General features: G+C 43.8%; 1 protein-coding gene across 1 annotated transcript in view; it reads right to left on the reverse strand.

Moving 5' to 3' along the window:
- LOC128744753 (zinc finger CCCH domain-containing protein 13) overlaps positions 1-20,127 on the reverse strand; it is a 273,853-nt gene that overhangs the window by 98,190 nt on the left and 155,536 nt on the right. The window contains exon 3 of the mRNA XM_053841966.1: positions 19,699-19,722. The gene's annotated coding sequence lies outside the window, so the exon portion shown is untranslated. The remainder of the gene's footprint in view (positions 1-19,698; positions 19,723-20,127) is intronic.

A 20,127-nucleotide genomic window follows, 5' to 3' on the forward strand; every position in this document is an offset into this window, starting at 1 on the left:
CGACTAGACTACTCGATTCAACTGCTCGACTGGACTACTCGACTTAGCTGCACGATTAAACTGCTCGACCGGACTGCTCGATTAAACTGCTCGACTCGACTGCTCTGTTCAACCGCCCAACTCAACTGCTCTACTCGACCAGCTTGATTTAATTGCTCGATTTTACTGCAAGACTTGACTGTTCGACTCGACTGCTCGACCCAACTGCTTGACTCGATTGCTTGTCGCGATGTCATATGGTCGGTGTTAAATCAGACCAGACCAAGTCGCAAAATTAAAAAAAAATGAGTTAGCATATAGCAGGATTAGGAGGGGTCCTAGTTCATCATATAAAAAAAATTTGCCTCCAAAATCTCCCACATGCCAAATTTGGTTCCATTTTCCTGATTGGTACTCGAGTTATAAGGAAATTTGTATTTCATTTGTATAGGAGGGGGGGGGTCATAATTCTCCTCCTAAAGAGGGGAGGGGTCTCAATTCATCACAGAAAAAATGCTTGTCTCCAAAAGCACCCACATGTCAAATTTTGTTCCATTTGCTTGATTAGTTCTCGAGCTATGCAGAATTTAGTGTTTCATTTATATGGCAGCCCCCCCCTCCTCTTAGTGGAGAGAGAGGTCTTTAACCATCATAAAAACTTTTCCCGGCCCCAAAAACCTCTATATGCAAAGTTTCACGCCGATCGGTTTAGTAGTTTTCGATTCCATAAGGAACATACAGACAGCGTTATCGATTTAAAAACAGCGTTATGATCACGGCTTCGGAAAAATGTTGTCAAAGTTTTGCAATGAACGAGGCACGAAAGCAAGCGATGTAGATCCTTTACATTAAAATTTTCAGAACCTGAACACCACAGCATCATTAACGAACATTGCGATTGATCATTTGCTTCATGAATGATTAGAACAAAATTAAATTAGCAACACTGACCACTGCGAAACAATTTCAAATTCTTGGCGATTTTTATGAAGATGTAATGTATGAATGTATGCAAATTTGAAGAGGTATACCACTCTATACGCTCGTTTGATTATCATAACACTACACGCTATGTCCGAAAGCCCTTATTATTTAGCTTTCAAGCACCTCAGATTTCTTTTCACAGGATGTTAGTATTGATCAAAACAATGATTTTAAAGAAGGTCCTAACATATTCTATCTTGGGGTTTTCACAAAATTCAATTCTGCTAAGCTTTGCCAGGTTTCCTGGTAGCTTTTCCACCGGCGCCATTCTAACAGCACCTTTGCATCTGTTTGCCTCACAGAAACTGATGACCCTGCCGAGTGGTTGACCGTATTTAGAAGGTATTTGGAGCACATAAACGAACTAACTTTTCCTTCTGCCTTTCAACGTGCACGATGGCTCGACCAGGTCGAAAGCGATTTGCGACTTCTGAGACGACTAGGAAATTGGCGACGAGTGGCCCAAGACCGAGTTGAATGGAGACGAGTGCTTGAAACAGCACGAGTCACCCCGGCTCTATGCTGCTGAAGAAGAAGAAGCATTTCGGTTTCAATAACTGATGTACAAGTGGCTGTGAGACAAAGGCGCCCTGAGTAAGATCGGGCACTCAGCTAGTATCACAATAATTAAATGAAAATTGTGAACCTTGCTACAACTAACTGGTTGTTTTATTCAGTTATTGCCATTGCACACCTAATTTTATGAATGTTTCTTCTAGCATTTTTTCTCAGCTTTCCAATGTTAGTCTTAAAATGAAAATCTGTTGGGGGGCTCATGGTGAAAACGGCGATTTTTTGATAAAATTCAATATGGCGACCAAATCCAAGATGACCGCCAAAAAATTTTTTACTCCATTTGAAAGCCCTGTTCTTCTTCTTTACAGAACCGAGCCATTTGTTAGTTTTTTCATGGCAAATTTATGAAACAACACAAGATATAGATCTCAAGATTTGCTCCAAATTCAACTTTTCTTGAAACTGTTAGGCCCCTTGGCGAACGAGGGGTTCACTATTTCGAGGTATAAAAAGTGTAATTCTTATTTTTTCACCATTTTCAACCAATTAAACGCAAAAGTTCGAATATTTGAAGACCTCGCGTCAGTAGTGGCCCATTTTCAGCGATTACTAACATATAGAATCGTATTACAATCGAACACTAAAACTGTAGCGCGCTTTTTTAACACAAAAATCAAATTGGTCTATGCTTAATCGTCGTATAAAGAATCTTCAATTTGTTGGGACAAGAAAGTTTTTCTGGCGTTTCTGGTCGTAAGAAATCTTGTTGGGACGAGCGGGTTTTGTCACTTTTTCAGGCATACTTCCCAAGCAGAGACATCAAATTGGTCTAGACTTAATTGTCGTAAAGAATCTTCGACCTGTTGGGACAAGGAGATTCTGTCACCTTTTTTCCCAAAAACTTTGATGTCGTATTTTCCAACCAATCACGGCACGAAAATTTCCAATTGAACAATGCTTTATTATTTTCAAGTTTTCAATGAAGCGTCCTCAATAATCAATATTTTTTTTCATTGGGTCGACGCGTTCATTTGGGATTTGGGATAAAATTGATCAGGAAACCGCTATGTTTTTGGCGTTCAAAACCTGAGCACTTTTCGAGATAGATTTTTTGGGCACACTTGGACTAGCTAAACTTTGTCATACGACGTAGTCCTACATGGAAACTACCGTTATAAACAATCTATGCAAATACATTTTTTGTCATTTTCCATGAAGTGCTTTTGATCCGAAGGCTCTCACTTTACATACCTACATTTGAAGCATATTACAGTGGGATTTCGAATTTGGCATGCCTCGATTTTGGCAACAAAAGTATCCGTTTTTGGCAACACAAAAAATATTTGACTTCCAAAAATCTGCTTAAATATCAGTCAGTTTCCGCATACATACTTTAAATTACGAAAAAATTTTGCCTTAAGGGGAAACCGAAAGTGGCTCAAAGATGGCTGGGTAAATGGCTACCATTCGAAGCATGTATTGTTTTGTGCCTTAAAAATGCATCTGTATTGGCAGAGCACGCTTTCGCCACCTAATCAGTACTTCCAGCGCTGTTATAATTTCCTAAAACTTGTAATTCAATTTATCGATCTGCTATGTCTCAATAAACGCTCAGCAAAACATAATTGCTAATGGAAAATAAATTCAATTGATCATATAGATCATTAAGTGTTCATAAAACGTATAATCTGGAATTAGTTAATAGATATTTGGTTGCGCACATATTTCGTTGAACTAGCGATTTCCGGAAAAGCAGCAACACAGTATCGAACTTTCGTCACATCAATGAGCTTTTAAAGAGCTTTCAACTTTCGCCGCATCGATGAGCTTAGAGTGAAGTAAACAAACAAAACGCAAACGCAGGAATCAAAAACGCAATCCGATGCAAGCGGATTAATTAAACATCCTAGTGGTCCTACGCATTATTCAGTTGCTGCTGTTAATGTTGATTGAATCGGAATGCCTTTATAAAGAAAACAAACCCTTTTTTGCGATGTTTGTAGTCAGTGCGGTTGGCTGCGGATCAGCTGTTTATGTTTGCAAGCTCCGCTATTTGACATATATTACCAATACTGATACAATATTCAAATAAACGTTTAGGTTTTTGACGAACACATGAGATGTACAGTACAGTGTTTGTCGCACTAACACAATAACGTTAGCCACTTTTGGTTTCGCCTTAAGTGTGTTCATGAAAAAAAAGTTTGCGGGTATAGAATGTTTCGACCAATAATATTTTTATAGCCGTAGGACGACGTCTTACCGCAGTTCGCCAAAAACTTACTTGCGCCGCACGGATAGCTCTTGGTGGATTTTGTAAACATAAAAAGGTTGCAATCGTTGTTTAATAACTTTTAGTCGATTTTTAACAAACTTACATTCAAAAAAGGGTCTCGATTTTGGCACGGTTTCGATTTTAGCAACATAGGCGACACGCATTTTTTGCCAAACTCGAAATCCTGCTGTATATGATAAAGTTTTAGGTATGTACACGTCTGTAATACGTGGTAATTACCAGTTATTCTTTGCACATTATTGTAACCAATCGACAGGATCGTTTTGTCAAGCCTCCAAAATAAGCTATCCAACTTACCCGCTCTCGTAATGCCGCACGCATTAATCCCTCCGTTTCCGGCAAGGCAGGCGGTGCGGTGGCATAAATTACGACTCGCCCCCCAGCTTCCATTAACCTAAGCTAATAAAACATCTACCATTACACGGTAATTTATGTCGGCTTTTCAGAATGGAACTTCCCGCGAAGCAAAGCGAAGGGTACGACTAAAATAGGTAAAGGTAAAGTAATTCGCACTTTTGAGCAGAAGCACGCAGCAGCAGCCCAGGTCCAACCAAGCCCACACTCAACAAAAGTCACCATCCGGCCGGCGTCGTAAACATACCGTGCGCGAATCGTCATCATCGTTGCGGAAGTAAGAGGTTGAATGGGTGCAAGTGGAATGGGTCGTTCGTTTCTCTCTATACATACCCTAGTTTCGGTGTATGTTCAGGAAAAAAGGGGTTCAAGAGGCAGAGATTTACATTAGATATCCGTACTGTTCAAAAGGAGTATTTAAACAGTAGAATCTCTCGTTCCGCTAGGCAGTGAGTGAAATCGGTTGAAGTAAGTCGTAAGGAAAGGCGGAGTTAACCAGGCAGAAGTTGAAGCGTAAAAATTGGATAACTCAGGATGGGAATTAAAGGACACAAGGCGGTGCTTTCAGAGTTTTCAGCTGAAACGACTGATATATGAATACCAGTTGTACTTTTACTAAACCGTCCCAATGTGCATAGAATAGTTATCGGTTTGTATTCAGTTTCAGAGTGACAAACCAATGACAGATAATTTGTCCGGTAGTCAATAAAATCTAACTCAACGACATATCGTGAAGCCATAAAATCTATTTTCCTAGGTTGTTACGATAATTATAACAACCATTTATTCCGCATACCATTACTAACAAGGTTCCATTACGGTCGCTCAAGCCAACCAATTAATATGCCTAGAAATGGATCAGCCCTGGTATTGCAAATGACCATGTATGAAGCTTTCGTGCCCCAACAGCCGGCACAGATCCACGCAGATGCTGGTGAAACAGCAAATTCGGAAAAAAAGTTTTCCTCCAAACGGTCGAAATTAACGCACCACACCAGCAGATGACGGCTTCTTCGGGTGTAGTTTACTAAACGGCGCAGGAGGAGTACGAAATAAAACAATCACGGTGTATCCTCCGCCTTGAAGTTCCTTGAATGATCCGGCTAATTGCCGGCTATGAGTACTGGCTAACGAAGCGTGAGGATTTGTAATGGAAGAATGGTGCTCGTTCATGTGGCTGCAGTGTGCAAAGCTATATCCTGCTGGATGATTTTTCAGCATCAGTTGTAATAGCAAAGAAAAAAAAAACGGAAACTGTTGTAAAACATTATGGTTATGCAACTCATTTCGCTATATTATGGTTACAGCGAAAGCCTCAAACGAAGCGGAAGGATAATCCCTTCTTTTTATGGACTTTTGTGCTAGTTAAACATTTTTATACAGACACGAGTAAAGGAAGTGTGATTAAGCTAATTTTTTCAATTCCTTCCGGGATAAGTGGAACTCCGAATGCAGCGTAGTAGCATTACCACGGACCGGATCGTCAGGGTGTCCTTCAACAATGAGTATATAATTAATTGCAGATTGTGAAACTGGATCGAGCTGAACGGATATTTATCATTCCGTGCGGCTTGGGGAACTTGCATGACTAGGGATTTATGAGGTGAAAGAAAAACGATGACTAAGAAGCGGTCTAGATTTTCCCTTGCCACTGAAGCCTTGCTGCTGGAAAAAGTTCGAAGAGTCGTAATTTTGCTTCTTTTGAAAGTGTGTCAGAAACTTTCGCCATTCTTCTGATCTGTTCAAAAACTTAACTGATTATTATTTATTTTCTAAAATTAAACTCATAGCTAAATTTCTGGTTCAAGTCATCTACGACGCAGTTCTAGACGTGTTGAATTATTGCCCCATTAAACCTGTTTTAGATAAAATATTCCCCAACTCGGCAGTCCTTTGTGCGAACCAGTCTGTCGACATCGGGCACAGCCCGTTCGGCAAACAGTGGCCAACAGGTTGTAATCAATAATATTTGCCATACACAAAAAGCGACAAGACAAGACAAGACAAGAATTCCAACTAAGAAATGGACCAAACCAAGCTCGGTTGCGGGCTGCAAAACGGTACACACCAGCTGACAGCAGCGGGCGGCCCGTATATGGAAAAACTGCCGCTGCTGCTGAAGGGACCGACCGACCGTCCGCCGAAGGGGAGGACACAACCCAACCGGTCGGTCGGTTGGTCGGTCCGCGCATACTTATGCGGAGAGATCACGCGCATTGGCTAACCTACAAACACTGTTTTTTTTTCGCGCGCTGTTGTTTTCGTTCGTTCCACCCGTTTTTATTTTCCGAAGCAACAACCCCGGGAAGGTATTTGTGTCGTGAGCCAATGAGGCTTGTCGTAAAAATTTCAATTTCATTAAATTTATGCTCAGCCCTTCTTGCCACGGCACAGCACGTTGATTTTCGTTTTCCAATTTCAGCATTTCGTGGCCACCACGACGAGATTGCGGCCCAGGAGCCGAGGAAGGCATCAGCAAAGGCAGAGTGTGGAAGGTAAATAACGAGACACAGCAAGACAAATTACATAACTGCACATAATTCTCGTTGGATCTGGGCGACTATACTAGGAATGCCGTTTTGCTTTCTACGGTTGAAAATTTACCCCAGATAGACAAGATCAAAACGAACGTGCAAATAATTTTCGTCCAATTGAATTTTTCCTCTCGTGTTGAAACAGCTAAGTACGGTTGGAAAAGAGATTTCCACAGCAAGTGGAACGACGTGGGACGTCGTTCAGCGTCATCTAGTCGGGGATTCGGATGATTCATCTTCTCAATTGCCCGACACAGGCGATTAAGTTACATGTGCCAGGTGTTCAACATTGACCCCAAGCACCCGGAGCAGGTCCTTCAACCCAGACCAGAGTTTGTTTGGAATTTTTCTCACGATTCATAATAATGACAAAATGTTACAACTCGTGTGCGATTGGCAAGGCAGACTGGAATGGAATGCTGCAGATATGATGACAATCGATCATCTTTTCGTCGAGGTGCTTATCACTGTCGCCGCCAAGCCAATCCGAGCAATGGTCGAAACAAACGGAGACAGAGAAAAAATGTTACGAACAGTGGTGTGCAATATTTTGCTTGAAGGCAATGAAGTTGTAAAGAATTTTATGGTTTCCCATGGTTTGTCCTAACTGGGAATAAACTAATCGGAAAAAAAGCATCTCTTTCGTTTAAGGCACACCACCATTTCAATCGTCAACCAAATAATAAAAAAGCGGCAAACATTAATTTGTAGCCAGCCGAGACGTCTAATTATGACACAGATACCCGCTTCACACCTGTGTGCAATGTTGAGTCTGCATCCAAAGCACCTTCAATTAGACAGGCAACGACACGCGAAACTGTTTTGCATAAATTTTCACGCGAACATGACCATCGCCACCGTCGTTGCCACCCATCCAGCTCGGAATCGGAAAGTTTTCAAGCAAGGCCGGGGACGTTGGTCACGGAACACCGCCCCGGCATGTCTGTTGGGTGGGCGAGTGGGCGCGCAGGCTCCCTTAAAAATTACACTAATTATGTAAATTGTGGTCACAAGTTAGATTCGGTGTTACAATCTTTTTTTTGCCTTCTTGGGCCCGCTCTCTGTCTCTATCTCTGTGTCCCTTGGTTCGTACCGGCGGCTGTTGTCATTGCATGCTGCCTAGATTCGAGATTTATGCAATTCGCTACCGGTATTAGTACCTACCGACCTTTTTGCTAGGTTTTTCTCGGTTCAATTAGAAAACTTACGATGGAGGACAGTGTAAATTTAGGATCCGAGGACTGTAGCTTGGAAAGTAACTGCTAATGTTTTATTCAAGCAATAATTTCCGGTCAAAGCTCAGAAACGGGTTTAAACGACATTTTTGTGAAATAGTATAGACTAGCATTAGTTTGTCTGGAAACAGTTGTAGATTTATTTACTAACTAAACAATTTAAATAAGTCTACGAAAAAAGTAAAAGTATTTAAGAGAGTCAAGAATAATTTGCAAATTCCATTGCTATTCATTGATCTGGTGTTAAAATCAACACTAAATATTCCATCGATGTTTTTGGCTTTCCATCGAGCCATTTGCTTTCCATCGTCAAAAAACACTACAAGAATGCACCAACCCGATACCAACAAGATTCTGCACCGTCTCACCAGGCGAAAGCCACACAGGCTAAGTGCGAGAATAATTTCCCGGATTTTATTTCTTCGAAAGAGTGGCCTGCATCTTCGTAGCCTGATTTAAATCCACTCGACTTCTATCCATAGGGTAACGCGCTGGGCGAACTAGGAAGCACCGAAGGACTGACTGTGGATACTTTTAAGCAACATTTGGAGAAGATTTGGTATGAAATGCTTCAGGATATCGTGCGTGCGAGCTGTAACGCTTTTTAGCAACGATTGCGACTGGTAACTAAAGCAGAGGGAGAAACATTTGAATTAAACTAACTTAAGACAAACATTATGGATATACTTTACATGAAATACAATCCAAATTAAAATTTATGCAAGCGTCTCACAGCGGTAGGTATGAATAATGGGGAGAGTTACCTGGAAGAAGTGTCAAATATAGCTCTGGCTCTTTCAAGCCCGTACCAAGCGGCTCCTCGAAGATCTAAGTAAATGATGTCGATCAATCACCAGACCTAGAAATACTTCATGTACATACTGGAGCAGCTTGGAAGTACGGACCTGAGCGCCTGTGCCCCAGTTGAGGGGCGGCTCAAACAGTGCCTGACTCGGAGCAAGCGGCTAAATATGAAACGCTATATTCAGCAAACTACACCTAACATAGTAGACCCATCATCGTGATCCCGGTAAGGTAGTATACCGACACCCCCATTTAGTACGAGAAACGAAAATGGAAATATGTAATTGATCAATCGGCATAGAGCACGGTATAGAACAAGGAAACGATTATTGGATAAGGATAACGATTGGATAATTGATACCTGAAATGTCAGAACTCTCCATGAACCAGCACGAGCTTGCTTGCTTGCTCGAGAGCTACATCGACTCGGAATCGTTGCCATTCAAAAAGGTCTATGGCCAAATTTCGGAGAAAGAGAGTTCCGTGCAGTAGACCCTATTGCAGGCACTTCTATCAAGTACCACATCTACCACAGTGGCAGTGTACAGGCAGAATATAGAGTCGGTTTCGTAGTGTTGGGAAAGCAAAAGTAATCCGGTAGATGGCCTAATAAGTATGTGTGTTGAGAATTTCAGGGCGAATTCTTCAACTCTAACCTAATCAACGTATATGCATTGACAAATGATAAATCCGATGATGCTAAGGATGGCCTCTGCGTTAGACTCGAGAGCACCTATGGAGAGTGCTCAAAATGTGACGTGAAAATCATCATCGGAGATGCAAATGTGCAGATCGGGAGGGAGAAATTCTTCCGTCCTCTCATTGGAAGACATAGCCTTCAACTTGACCGCGTCTAACAAGCCAGTCGTCGTATGTTCGAATCTCGGTGCTTGCGGCAGTGCTTGCTAGATAGAGTCAGTTGGATCGTTACACTGGCCCCCGTAATTTTCCTGTACTGTAACAGCCGGCTGCGAAGTCTGTCGATAAAGAAAGGTAATGTCTAATGACGGTAAGCCCACGGTTTTGCTCTTTTTAGCCTTCAACTGTGGACCAACGATAACGGTCTGAGGCTCACAAATTACACCTTGGCCAGAGGAATGGCCTTCTCTAGCACCTACTCACTACGTCTGACTGTTCGAAAACACACCTCAAGGCATCCAAATGAGGACTATAACTCTTCGGATTCTTCGGATGTCATCGATGGTCTTTTCGGTGACCAAATATCGACTCTGACCACTATTTCGCAAGACTCGCGTAAGATTGTCGATCGCGAGGAATGCTCGCACTGAGAGAAAACTACATTTCAACGTCCAGCAGTTGACGGCAGATGGCGTGGTAGCGAAATACGCCAGAAAGCTTGATTGCAGAACAGCAGGAAGAAAGGGGAGAAGATATAAATGGGTTGTGGAGGATCTGCTGCTGTAACTCTGCTGGATGTAACTGCTGGTTTAATGCTGAATGCCAGAGGGTGACAGATGAGATGAATCAGGCGCAGACCAGAAGTCGCATCCTCACTGCGGCTACACGTCAGAACAGAGAAAGATATAGAGAGACTAGAACTGCGAAAAAAAGATCCCATCGTCTAAAAAAATGCGTGTACGAGGAGCACATGCTCCCCAGCTCGGAGGAGAGATTCGCCAGTGACGACACACGCAGATTCTACAAAATGGAGAGGTGCAGTAATTTTGCCATGCCTATCATGTACTGACAAAACGGTGGAAGAAGCACTTCCTCATATGGATTAATGGAGAGGTAAACATGGAGATTAGCAGAAACAGGGTAGGAATTGTGTGCGCGGACCAAGCTGTGGAGCCACCAACATAGGAGGAGGTTAAGAAGGCAATCAACAAGCTGAAAAACGGTAAGGCTGCTGGGAAGGATGGTATTCCGGCTGAACTTCTAAAAGGGGGGAATGAGCGGCCGAACGAAGCAATCTACCGGATCATTGTCAGGATCTGGGAGAAAAAAGGAATGGTTGGATGGCCATTGTATTACTCAATTCTGCATATAAGATGCTTTCCAGGCGTATCCTGTTCTGTAGACTGAGACCGTTAGCGGAGTCCTTCGCCGGCGAGTACAAAGCTGGTTTTCGTGAGGATCGCTCCACGACGGGTTAGATGTTTATTCTGTGTCAGTTACTAGACAAGTTTCGCAGACACATTATCTGTTTGTAGTCTTCAAGGCGACGTACGATTTAGTTAAACGAAATGAACTTTGGCAGATAATGGTAGAACATAGTTTTCCGACGAATCTAGTCCGACGCTGATTCGTGCGACGCTGGATGGGTCCAAATCATGCGTTAGAATAGCGGGTACCTCCATCGTTTTCGTTGGCTGGACTGAAGCAAGGGAATGCCCTCTCTTACCTGTTATTCAACAGCCTTAGATGGTGCAATACGAAGAGCAAACGTGGAAAGAAATGGAACTAGCATCACGAAATCTTACAAGCTTCTTGGTTTCCCGGATAACGTAAGCCGTGAAGAGAAATGACGAATTACCGCCGCGAATCGGGATTTCTACGGATTACGTAGCCAGCGGAAGTCTTGTAGTTTGCAAATTCGCACAAAACTGGCGTTCTACAGAACACTAATCCTCCCGGTGGCACTGTACGGATATGAATCAGGGACGCTAAAGGAAGCTGACCGGCGCGACGAGTGCTTGGTAGCAAAATGGAAATCGAAATGTGGCGCTGGCGCAAGAACCATGAGCTGTATCAAGTAGACAAATATGCTGATCAGGGCTTGTTCGTTCACTTTCACTCAATTTTGATTCATTTGACAGTAGCGTCTCAGACGAGCAAAATTTGACAAAGTCATATATGGAATATTTGTAGAACTAGTTATCATCTTCAATTTGCTGAATAAAGTTTTGCTGTATCTGTTGTAGTTACGATTACGATGCTACAATGCTAGTACGTCATTAGTAACTAAATGAGCATTCATTTAGTCATTCATTAAGTTCATTTAGTTGTGAATAGAAAACTCTTGATCGTTTGCTATCATTAACTCATTTTTTAAAATTTTGCATCTTGGTCCGGTCTGATTTCACACCGACCATATAATATCGCGACAAGCAACCGAGTTGAGCAGGCGAGTCGAACAGTCGAATCAAGCAATCGAGTCAAGCAGTTGGGTCTAGCAGTCGAGTCGAACAGTCAAGTCGAGCAGTCAAATCGAGCAGTTAAGCAGTCCGGTCGAGCAGTTGAGTCGCGTAGTCGAGTCGAGCAGTTGAATCGAGTATTCGTGTCGAGCAATCAAGTCGATCAGTTAAATCGAGCAGTCCATTCGAGCAGTTCAACCGAGCAATTAATTCGAGTAGTCCAGTAGAGCAGTTGAATCGAGTAGTGTAGTCGAGCACTTAAGTAGAGCAGTCGAATCGAATGGTTTAGTCAAGCAGTCGGGTCAAGCGGTTGAGTCTAACAGTTGAGCCGAGCAGTTCATTTGAGCAGTCGAGTCGAGTAGTTGAGTCGAGTGGGCCAGTCGAACAGTTTATTCGAGATTCGAGTTTATTGAGTCGAGTAGTTGAGTTGAGCAGCTGAGTCGAGCAGTCACATCGAGCAGTTAAATTAAGCTGTTCAGTCAAGCAGTCCAGCCAAGGTGAGTCCAGTTGAGTCGAGCAGTCGAGTTGGGCAGTTGAACCGAGCAGTCGAGTCGATCAGTTTAATCGAGCAGTCCAGTCGAGCAGTCGGGTCAAGCGGTTCAGTCAAGCAGTTAAGTCGCACCCGTTCCAGGTGCCACAGAGCGAGAAGGCTAGCGCAGAGGGCCCGGACCGATGCAGATGCTGAAGCTCGGGGAGTTGATCTTAGAGCGGCAAGGTCGGCGCTTAAGAAGGAGGTTAGGCGTAGCAAGAAATCCTGTTTCCAGGAGCTATGTCGCGATGCGGATTCAAACCCCTGGGGTGGTGCATACCAGGTGGTAATGAAAAAGATGAAGGGTACATCTGCGCCGCAGGAAACCTGCCCCCAAAAGCTGAAAGTCATCGTGGAAGGGCTCTTTCCGCAACACGATCCAGTTTGGTGGCCTCCGACCCCGTACGGTCAATCGAATGATGTCCTCACTCCGGTCACGAATGAGGAACTCATCGTAATTGCCAGGGGTTTGAAATCGAAGAAAGCGCCCGGTCCTGACGGGATTCCGAATGAGGCACTCAAAGCGGCGATCCAAGCATATCCCGATATGTTTAGAGAGACGCTTCAGAGTTGCCTAGAGGTATGCGAATTTCCAGACAAATGGAAAGTCCAACGATTGGTACTGCTGCCAAAGCCGGGGAAACCGCCTGGTGATCCCTCGTCGTACAGGCCAATTTGCCTATTGGACACGCTAGGCAAATTGCTAGAGCGGGTAATCCTAAACAGGCTGACGCCTGTAGTGGAAAGTGATGATGGACTGGCAAACACGCAGTTTGGCTTCCGTAAGGGGAAGTCCACTGTAGATGCCATAAAGTCCGTAGTGGAGAGGGCCGAGAAGCCTATGAAACGGAAAAGGCGAGGCGACAGGTATTGTGCCATAGTCACAATCGATGTCAAAAACGCCTTTAACAGCGCTAACTGGGGTGCAATTGCGGTAGCGCTGCATAGGATGAGGGTACCGGATCATCTATGCAGGTTGCTTAAGAGTTACTTCGAGAACCGGACGCTAGTGTACGACACGGCGGACGGGGCGAAGAGGTACAAAGTGACAGCGGGTGTTCCACAGGGTTCGATTCTCGGCCCCACGCTTTGGAATGCCATGTACGATGGGGTGCTGAGGCTCGAACTACCCACTGGGGTCGATATCACTGGCTTCGCCGATGATATAGTCCTTACAGTGGTAGGCGAGTTTCTAGAGGAGGTGGAAATGCTGGCATCAGACGCCATAAGCATAATAGAGGGTTGGATGGCGGGCGTCAATCTGCGATTGGCCCACCATAAGACGGAAGCTGTGATGGTCAGCAACCGAAAGTCGGCCATAGAGGCAAAAATAATCGTGGGGGGACAGGTGATTGTCTCCAAACGAAGTGTGAAGTACCTGGGTGTCATGACAGACAACAGGCTGAACTTCACCAGTCATGTGGATTATGCTTGTGGTAAAGCGTCAACGGCGGTCACTGCTCTGTCTAAGATCATGCCGAACGGCTACGGTCCTAGCAGCAGTAAGAGACGCCTGATGGCCAGCGTTGCCATGTCGGTGCTACGATACGGTGCATCGGCGTGGGCCCCGGCTTTGGAGAGTAAGCGCAATCAGGCATGTCTGAACAAGGTGTTCAGGCTGTTAGCATTGCGCGTTGCGTGCGGCTACCGTACCATATCGTTGGATGCGATTGGGGTTATTGCAGCCATGATTCCAATATGCATACTCCTAGGTGAGGATATCGAGTGCCATAGGCAGAGGAACGTCAGGGGCGCTAGGGACAGAGTTAGGCTGGACTCTATTAGGCGTTGGCAGGCGGAATGGGATCGCACCGACCATGGTAGGTGGACCCATAGGCTGATCCAGAACATATCGTCCTGGATCGGCAGAGGTCATGGTGAGGTAAACTTTTTCCTTACCCAGTTTCTGTCGGGTCATGGATGCTTTAAGAAGTATCTACATACGCGCGGGCGGGCAGATTCACCCTTTTGCCCCGTTTGCACGGTAGCCGAGGAAACGGCGGAGCATGTGATTTTTCACTGCCCGCGGTTTACGTCCACTCGGCAGGTGATGCTTGCGGTCGTTGGAGAAGACACCAACGCCGACAACATCGTGCAGAGAATGTGCGCTGAGCAGCGTGCATGGGGTGCCGTCGATAGGGCGGTAACCGCGGTGATAACGGAGTTGCAACGGCTAGAACGTTTGCAACGACAGGGCCGACATAGCTTGCTAGGGTCAGTAACGGGCTGATTGGGCAGCCCAGGCCCTAGGCGAAGGGTAGTGGCGGTATGAAATGGCAAGGATGTTGTGTGGACCCACACACGCAACGGACAAGTCGGAGTGCTTCGGCACGTCCTCCCTCCTGAAGTAAAACCTAACGGTAGTTCCGGGAGGGGTTCAGGAACGGGCAGCAGGAGAGTTTTTAGTAGGTAGGCGCATGTTGGCACCATGTGAATCCTATTCGGCACCGCGAAGGTGCTGTCTATGAAGATTTTCTCCCTGCATAAACAATACAAAAAAAAAAAAAAGCAGTTAAGTCGAACAGTTGAGTCGAGCAGTTCAGTCGAGTAGTTCAGTCGAGCAGTTAAGTCGAGCTGTCGAATGAAACAGTTAAGTCAAGCGGTTGAGTCGGGCAGTCGGGTTGAGTGGCTAAGTTGAGCAGTCTAGTCGAGCTGTTGAATCAAGCTGTCAGTTGAGTCGAGCAAACAAATCGAGTAATCTAGTCCACCAGTTTATTTGTTTATTTGTTTATTTGAAATTAATTCATCTGACAATGATGGTGTCTGAATGAAAAAAACTACACTAAACTAACAATGACTTAATTCTACTTTTGAAACGCTCAGTCGGTTCGTCAAACTCGAAATGCTCTTTAACGGTTGTAAATGCACGGATGCACGCTGAGACTGGTTCGTGGTAGTCAAACACCGTTCGATAGAAAATTGGTTGTAATAACCTCGTATTCCGAAGAGATCTACCTGGTATGCGAAAATTCAACATTGAGAGCAGTTCGGGGGCATCAATTTCACTATTAATTAACTTCGCAATAAACAGTGACTGCTGAAGTTTCCGTCGTCGTTCTAGAGTATCTAAGCCCAACAGCCGGCATCTATTATTAGGCAAATTATTAGGATCTCGCCAAGGCAAATTTTTTAGCGCTAAACGAATAAACCGTTTCTGACACGTTCAATCCTTAGACGCCATGTAACTTGGTAAGGATGCCATACGATTTGCCACGCATTTTCCAAAATTGGACGAACGAGAGCACAGTACAGCGACTTCCAACAATATGGGTCCGAAAAATCCTTCGCAATCATGGCGACAAAACCGAACTATCGTAATGCTTTCGATATGATTGTTGAACATTGTAAGTTGAACGACATTTTTGAGTCAAGTACAATTCCTAAATCCGTCACTTTTGTAACTCTAGTAAGAGTAACGCCGTCGATGTTATAGTCGAACAAAATTGGATGTACCTTGCGATGGAACGTGACCACTTGACATTTTTCCACACTGATAATTAATTTGTTTCGTTGACACCAATCAGCAAATGATATTAGCGAGTTTTGTAAGCGCCAGCAATCTTCTCGTGTGTGTACTACTATGTACAGCTTCAGATCATCCACATAAACTAGTTTGAGACTTCCATTCGGAGTCAGAGCAGCATCGTTAAAAAATAAAATAAACAACAGTGGTCCCAGATTGCTACCCTGCGGGACTCCAGAACTATTTGTAAAAGGTCGTGATATACAACCGTCAATCTTCACCCGCAGCTCACGCTCCGTAAAGTAAGATTCTAGTTAAGCAATCAATTGCGCAGATACACCAAGACGAGTCAGCCTATTTAGCAGTATTATATGGTCAATCTTGTCAAATGCTGCTTTCAAATCGGTATAAATTATATCGACTTGCGCTTTGTCATCAATACCATGTATCGTTAAAGTTGAATCGAGCAATCGGGCTGAGCAGCTGAGTCGAGCAGCCGGTTCGAATAGTTCAATCGAGTAGTTGAGTCAAGCAGTTCATTCGAGAAGTCGAGTCGAGCAGTTGAGTCGAGTAGTAGTCGAGCAGTGGAATCAAGTAGTTGAATCGAGCAGTTGAGTCGAGCGTCGAATCGAACAGCTAAGTCGAGTTAAGTACAGTCGAGCAGTCTAATCGAACGTCGTTGAGTTGAGTAGTCCACTCGAGCAGTTAAATCGAGCTGTTCAGTCAAGCAGTCAAGTCGATCTGTCCAATCAAGCAATTGAGTCGTGCAGTCGAATCGAACAGTTCAATCGAGCAGTTCAGTTAAGTAGTCCAGTCGAGCAATCAAATCGAGCAGTCTAATTGACCAGTGTAGTCGAGCACTCTAGTCAACCAGTTGAGCAATCGAGCAGTCCAGCAGTCGACCAGTGAGTTGACTGAGAATACAAGATATTGCTACGAAAGTATGATGTCCTGACAGGAACCTGTTTTTAGTTACCGATAAGCCTCTTCTGACGTCTTGTCAGAGACCTGGTTTTCGGTACCGGTTTTCGGTTGAATGTGGTGTCGGAATGAGCAATTATACCAAATTTGGTTGAAATCGGAGGTGGTCGATTACAACGGGTAAGATCACTTAAGAGGGGATGACCCCCAGTCTGGGCCCCAGATAAACTTAAAAATTTAATTTTTTTAAATCCTAGATAGAATATTTTAATATCTTCTTTAAATTGATTGTTACGGCCAAAACTAACATCCTGTGAAGAAAAATCTGAGGTGCATGAAAGTTAAATAAGAAGTGTCTTCGGACGTAGCGAATGTCGGGCCCCTTGACGATCGAGGGGTCCACTGTTTCCAGGTATTGAACGTGTAATTCTCATTTTTTAACCACTTTCAACCAATTAAGTACAAAAGTTCCAATATTTGAACTCCTCGTGTCAGTAGTGGCTCCGTTTCAGCGAGAATTACTCAGATAGAAACATGGTTTGTTCGGAAAAGCTGTAGAAAATATAAAAGAGAGCAACGTTGCTGAAAAAATGGAATTTCTATTTCTATCAGATGAAGAGTTATATAGAGGATTTTCTTCGGAAGTACATTAAAAATTAGTTTTTCATGCTAATCTTTGGTCAGTTGCATTTTACAAGAATACATTGTTCTAGACAATTATCGAAGCAATCAAAACACACGTTTTCTGCAAACCGCAAATCTCTAGGACCTGGTTTTGCGAAGTTATCGTATATTTAAACTTTATTTTTCCTTCACTTCAAGAACCAATGGGACAAATGAAGACATAAAATAAGTACTTTATCTTGAAGCTTACGAGTGTGTCATTTTCAATCATGACAACGCTCCACCGCACTTGTTTGTTACACTGGTCAAACTACTTAGAAAACATTAACTGGAAATGCTAACCCTACCCACCAGAGACGGAGCCGTGCATATGCATTGTCTGAAGCAAGGCATACTCAGGGAAACACGGTTTGCGGCACAGCAAGGTATCAAAAACTAGTTCTTGGACTCAAAGGACGAAGCCTTTTTTCAAATCAAAAATAATATTCGCTACCGAATAAATACTGCTAGTTTCTGTATTTGAATCAATACGTAGCAAAACTACCGATTAGTGGTTGCAAGTATCTTGTAAATTTGTTAAGAAATGTCCACGTTCAACTATTCAATAGAATAGTGTCGTTATTCCTCAAAACATTGTACAGTTTACAAAAAGTGTTGTAGAAAGCACCATAATGCAACTATTTGTTCGTCAAAAATGAATTACAAATTCCCAGTTTCCGTTCGCCTAATTGAACACTTCTGTTGGACGTTTATGAATTGGTTTGCATTTACAAGTGTCTGAAGCGACACCGACGACGACGACGAACGACGGACGACGGTGTAATCTGGCCATCAGCCGTCGGCCCCATCACAGATGTCGCCTTAATTGATGCGATTGTATTTAAAATCGCATAAATCATCTTGACGGTTGTTTTCAATTTTTTTACAGTCGACCGAGACCGCTCATCAGCTGGCTGGCTGGTGGACAAGCTGATTGAATAGCCCTTCAATTGGCAGCTCGCCGGGTTGCTCGCCCGGTTCGCAAGAGCTGTAAGGAAAACGCTGCTGATCTGGAAAATTGATAGAGACAAACGGAATCTGGCACGTGGAACAGCCGCGCGGATGATTGGCTGTCCGGGGGTCGTTCATTTGCACTCCATTAATAAATCAAGCGTTTGCAGGCGAGTTACCTAAAAAATAATAATGCGCCGCGTTAGAATGTTGCGAAAAGGTGTGACACTCCGCTTCACTCCGATCGGAGCGCGGAGTCGCAAATGTCGAAATTAATGTGCAGGCGCGCTCACGCGTAGATGTCGATTTAGTAATAACGCCTAATGAAATGAGACGCTGGGGTCTCAATATTGCGCTGTAGGTATGGGCCGGTATACAGCCGAGAAATAGACCAGCCAGCCAGCCAGCCGGCGTTCTTGCTTAAGACAAATGAGCTTACGAGGAAAAGGTGCGGCATTTATCACCGTTAAAAGGATTGACGCGGTTCGAATGGGAAGGAAAACCGGTGCGGCGGTGGCCTTCTGGCAGCATTCTTTTGCGTTTGACTGATGACCGTAGCGTTTCATCAATCTAGCAGCTAAAGGCATTCCTTAGAACCGGTTGAATTTGCTAACTGTTATTAGCATGCCTTCCAAAATTAAGCAACATAATTTGGCGATAACGAACTGTACAATTCTATTTAAAATATGGTCTCTGATTTTTTATCTTTAAAGATAGACTCGAACAAATAAACATGACAACGCTAAATCCTCTCCCGTTAAAATTTCCATTAAAAATTTAAAAAACAAATCTGCATACACTCACAGTGCGACCAGGAACCATTTGTCGGAGGAAACCAATTTAAATATTTAACGCTTTTGGAGCTCGAGAGCCCTGTCGCTTTTAATTGCACGTGTCACGGCACGGGGCTCGTGTCCATCGTACATATAGGTACCTACGCAGCTAGGGAACCAAACACTCATTTAAATCGGTCGGTAAAGTTCGTTTACCGATTCAGTGGACACTTTGCAACCCTTGCACTATCACCGTACCGTACCGTAAGCAACGAGAGCGAGCTTGCACAAAAGGGTCCTCTGCTCCTTGGCCGGACGTCAGACGCTTCTCGGTTGTTTGATTTCCCGTTGCACGCATTTAAGTATGAGCACAGGGAAGTTTGAGGGGCTTTATCAGGTGGAAACATGTAGCCTTGCTCGTGAAATATGCATGCCACAATTCTCCGGTGACGTGTCGGATGTGTGTCTGAGCGAGCGAACGTATGTCGGTGGAAAAATAACAGCTTGCGGTTTTGATTTTACATTGAGAAAGGTTTTCCCCCTTCGGGGATTTAAAATTTTGCATTTATATGCGAGTTTTCGTTTTTTCCAGACGTACCTTTTGATCGTGCTGTTGTGAAATCTGAAAAGAAAATATAAAGATTAGTTAGTATTTAAATGTTCTGAAGCATTGTGAAGTGTAAAAATAAACTTTCGATAGAAAAAACACCACTAAAAATACACTACAGTAAGGCAATCGACCTCCATGACTCCCACGCACTGAACTGAACCAACCAACCAACAGTCTGGCAAACGAGTGGAAATTTATGGTAACTGCCATAACTTGCAATAACAATTTTCGAATAACACCACTGCAGAAACTATTGCCAACTATCGATTGGCGCTTTCCCGTCTCGTTTGGAGATTCATTCGAAAACCGCAAACCGTTTAAAGTTTTCCCTTTATTTGCCGGTTCGAAACTGCAGTGGCGTTGTGAAGGGTGTGATCGAACGGAGGAGCAATATTATGTTGATAATAGAATCCAAAA

Source organism: Sabethes cyaneus, chromosome 3, assembly GCF_943734655.1.
Source record: "Sabethes cyaneus chromosome 3, idSabCyanKW18_F2, whole genome shotgun sequence".
NCBI lineage: Eukaryota > Metazoa > Arthropoda > Insecta > Diptera > Culicidae > Sabethes > Sabethes cyaneus.